The sequence below is a fragment of the Suricata suricatta genome, chromosome 4, assembly GCF_006229205.1.
Source record: "Suricata suricatta isolate VVHF042 chromosome 4, meerkat_22Aug2017_6uvM2_HiC, whole genome shotgun sequence".
Classification (NCBI taxonomy): domain Eukaryota; kingdom Metazoa; phylum Chordata; class Mammalia; order Carnivora; family Herpestidae; genus Suricata; species Suricata suricatta.
Window position 1 is genome coordinate 5621644 of NC_043703.1, and position 4472 is coordinate 5626115.

At 41.4% G+C, this 4472-nt stretch overlaps 1 long non-coding RNA gene across 2 annotated transcripts; it reads left to right on the forward strand.

The window, feature by feature from the left end:
• The first annotated feature begins 243 nt into the window (after positions 1-243).
• Positions 244-3406, forward strand: LOC115290436. 2 transcript variants are annotated; one of them, XR_003908086.1, is made up of 2 exons: positions 244-957; positions 3053-3406. It is a non-coding gene; the product is annotated as an uncharacterized LOC115290436 (long non-coding RNA). The 2 variants fall into 2 exon arrangements; XR_003908085.1 differs by having other exon boundaries at positions 244-525.
• Positions 3407-4472: the final 1066 nt, after the last annotated feature.

Here is a 4472-nt window from a genome sequence, read left to right on the forward strand (position 1 = left end):
GAGATCGATCGAGATCGAGAGATCCCGAGGGTGTAACGCCAGCGGTTCTCATGTCAGTAACACTGGTTTCTGCAGGGACATGAAACCCTGTTGCGGTTCCCGGGAGGCGAGCAGGGAGGACTCAGTCCTGCACCTGTGCTCCGGCAGGTGCGCATGCGCCTAGCCGCTGCCCGCGGGTGACTACCGCTCGCCCCGCCCAGGAGGGTCCTAACTTGTGACCCCACGTAGTTCCTTATGGGTCACCTCCCTCCCTCCCAGGGTACAACTAAAACTAAAGTAAAATCAAGAAACTAGGAAAAGGACATCGGATCCAAAAGAGCTCATTGACCTTAACGTTCCAAAGAAGCAACGCCCTCGGCCCGAAACAATTACAGATGTGACCTTCGTGGGACCAGGAACCCTCCTAGTCTTTCCCTCTCTCCCCAGGACACAACTTCGTTTCCCAAGAAGGCTCCGAGGAGAAGGCTTCGGGCGCATCGACGCCGCAGGGCCGGCAGGGCCTCCCCAACGGGCGGCGAGGTTGTGGTGAGTCACAGGACAGGTGCCACCTGCGGAGGCTCTGGCCGAGCCATTCGCGACCTCAGCCTGTGTGTCAGCTGCGGGGCTGGCCAAGGGCGCCGGTGTGGAGGCAGATGCTCTTCTCTCTGTGAGATGGTCCTTCTCTGAGCCCAGAAGGTGGCTTTGTGGTCGTGACCATGAATTACAGCAGCCGTGGGGGGAGGGGCGAGTTATAGACGGTGCTCCTGAAAAGTGCAGCCATCACTCAAACCGGCTCTGACACAGCCTTCCAATCAAGATTCCACTTCCGGGCCCTGGTGGATTACGTTAAAAAAGAAAAAAAAAAAAAAAGAGTGCTGAGGTTCCATTGAGGACCCTGTCACATCCTCATAAATAAGCCTGGGCATTGAAGGTGCCTGAAGATCTACGCTCCTCACACGGAAGGCTTGTAAATCAAGGGTAAAGTGTCTCCGCATGGGCTGGGTTTCTTTCTGTGGATAAGAGGTTACTTTGCGTCTCTTGTTAAACTCAGGTGTTTCTTGCCTCATCAGGATCTGTGATAATAGACTAGGTTTCGGAGGAAGGAAGGGGGGGAGGGGACTTGATTAATAATATTAAAGTATGAATCTATAAATATGTGAAAGAACTTTGCATTTTATTTTAGCCCTTCATGGGACAGTCTAGGCAAAGTTGCCTGCCAGTCCTCTCTGCTTCCTCTTCCTCTCTTAATGTTTTGGCTCTTTCTGTGAATCCCTTGAATTTGACTGGGAGCCCTTAAAGTATTTTATATTTTTTATTTCCACTGAGGTTCAGCTTCAAGTTAACATATTATTTTTAAAGTTTGTGTATGTATTTTCAGAGCGAGAGAGAGAGAGAGAGAGAGAGAGAGCGAGCAGGGAAGGGGCAGAGAGAGAGGGAGAGAGAGAGAGAATCCCAAAGAGGCTCTGAGAGGACAGTGCAAGCCCTCTGCGGGGCTCGAACTCACCAACTCTGAGATCCTGACCAGAGCCAACAGAATCAGATGCTTAAACAACTGAGCCACCCAGGTGCCCCTGGCTTTAAATTAATCTTATAGGTGAAAACTTATGATTACTTCTTTGTGACTTTTCTTTTCACAATTGCTTTTTGCTCTCTGGAATCATATCTACTGGCCTTTATAATAAGCAAAGAGGAGATATATTATTTAAAAAAAATTCCAAAGGCATAATGTTACTTGAACTCTCCTTCCTGCTCCCAAGAGACATTCAATATTATACCTATTCCCAGCAATATATGCGTCATCTTAGGAAACACAGACGTACAATGTACGTGCAATGATATTTTGTGTTTTTTTCCTAAAATGAAAGGACAAATCACTACACGTTTTAACTTGGGTTACTTTTAAAAAGTTAACAAAATTTAAGAAAATAATTAACAAGTTAAGTAGAAATATCCACTGTTAAATAACAAAAAAGTTAAGAAAATATGATAAAACTATTGATATTTTAGAAAAAGTCATTTTTATATTATTGTATATTTGCACAGGTTTAGAATACAATCATATGGAAAAGAAAAAAGGAAGTTAGTAATACATGGTAAAATCAAACTGTTGGAAATGTACTTAGTAATTTTTATTTCTCTCAGCTTTTTATATTAAGAACATAAAATATGGCTCATACATTTATTTGCTCTCTCTGTATGTATTATGCTTGATATAAAACAAGTCTGGAAAATAAATGAGGAATATTTAAAATGAAACCTTAAATATATCAGGGAACAGCATTGGTGAGGTTAGTATTTCTTCGTTATCAATCTTCTCTGAGCATTTATTACAGAATATCTTTTGTTTTAAATTGCTCAAGACAAAGCAGTTTAGAGACATTTTCAATGAGGAGGGAGCTTCAATTAACCTTCGTCGCTGAGATATTTAATGTGCATGAGTTACAATATAACAGGGTAATTACCTAATACCTTTTGTGAAGGAATTCTAATAAAGAAAGAAATTGATTCGTACATAATGAAATTCAAGCTCTTCGTTTCTCACCAAATTTTTATTATTAAAATGATTGTAAACTCTTATTTTGAGACCAATGGAAAAAATTCCTATCTTACATATAATGTCGATAGGATTGTATCATAATTGTAATTTATTTTAAAGCAGATCAATAGCTAAGTTACTGTAAAATGATGCACTCTAAAAAGTCATTATGTGCAATATGGTACTGAACTCCACTTTATTTAGAGAAATTAGACATAAGGGCCTAACGCTTATTCCTATAAATCTAATTCCAAATATTACTTAATCAATAGGAAGATATTTTCTGGACCTTTCCATTTCATAAATATGCATTTTAATCTGCTGTTTAAAACGGTAATCTATGAGTTGCTTTTAGTTTAATGGGAAATACGTATTTCTTTCTCAAAGCAACTGACGAGAAAATAGAGTGAATGCTTTTTAAATTACTTCAGAGTTTGAAAACCTCAGAAGTTGTTTTGGACTCCTGAAAAACGTAACTTTTCTACCAGAGTTAAAATTACTCTTGTGTTTTCTCTTCCTTTCTTAAACTCGGCCAAGCGCCAATTAACATCGAGAGGGTTGGTGTGTTTGCAACCTGGGCTCTTGCCTTCATGGAGCCGATGAGGAATGAACACTACTTCATAATTCAGGGCAGAGGAAGAAAAGAGGTTTGTACATCTTTGCTCTCTCTCTCTGCTTGGATATGTTTCTACCTCCACCGCCACATGCATCAAGAAAGGTGTGAGGAGAAAGGATATTGTTTCTACCAGATACTTCAGAGCAAGCGGGCGAAGCTGAAAATAGCATCTGGAAAAAAACTGTGACAGATTTGCCTTAATGAAAGATATTTAAAGATAAAATGTCCTCATCAGATTTTTATTCTACACCTATTAATTAAAGCAGAAGAACTTTTCTTTGTGTTTATTTGATGCTAACAACGTGTAGTGTGCAGACACATGCGTAGGAATCTAAAAATGTAATAATGTATGTTAATCATCGTAATAATGATCAGATATTGTTTTTCAACGAAACTCGTTTTCAAAGGGCTATCACCTACCATCTATAGTTAATACATTTGGGACCGAGTATTCAAATGACTGAAAAACTCAGATTTTTTTCCTTCCAGCTTTCATTTTGCAGTTTGGCATTGTGTGAATAGAGACTCCATGGAAGACTCTGAAACTAATGCCTGGAGTAAAATTGTGTCTGGTTAAGGTTCCTCTGCACTGTCTCTTCAAATCTGCACTACAGTTAAGAATGTTCATGAACTGGAAGCAAAATGCCCAGATGCAGTAACTTGTGTGATGTGATGACCGGTAGTGGACTGGCTGGACGGAGGTGGTCGGCTGGAGACAGTCCGAGGAGCCCTCCGCAAAGGGATTGGAACGGACTCCTCTTCACCATCCCACTGGGAACCCACATTCACCACACACCACCACACCCTATGTTGTGGGGTCTGAACTTGCTTATATTCATAGCAGTATGGGCAGTGCTGAGTCTCTCCTTCTCTCTGTCTCTGTCTCTCTTTCTCTCTCTCCCCCCTCTTTCTTACTTATTAATGTTCTGTTTTTCTTCGTTCCTCTTTGGGCACTTTTTTCAGTTGCCTTTGTGAATTCCTCTTCCATGCATCTCTTGAGTGCTGGAGTCATATACTATTTTTTAGAGCTTTCTTCCATTCTCGAGCTCTCCCCTACCCCACCCACCCCCACCTTGTGACAGTTTATTTGCTTCATGGGTATGCATATGCAAACAACTTTGAACTCTAACCTTTTAGTCCAGACTTCTTTTCTGAGCCCTGGGCTCTCATGGTCAAGGGTTAACTGAACATCTTCATTTGGATGCATACTTAAACGCAGCCTTCTTGATGCTGCCTCCCCGCCCACCCTCCCTCATTATTGGTCACCACTTCATGTTGGTTCTCTCTCCTAAACAATTCTTGAATCAGTCCATGGCTTTTGGTTCCCCAAGACCAACTGTC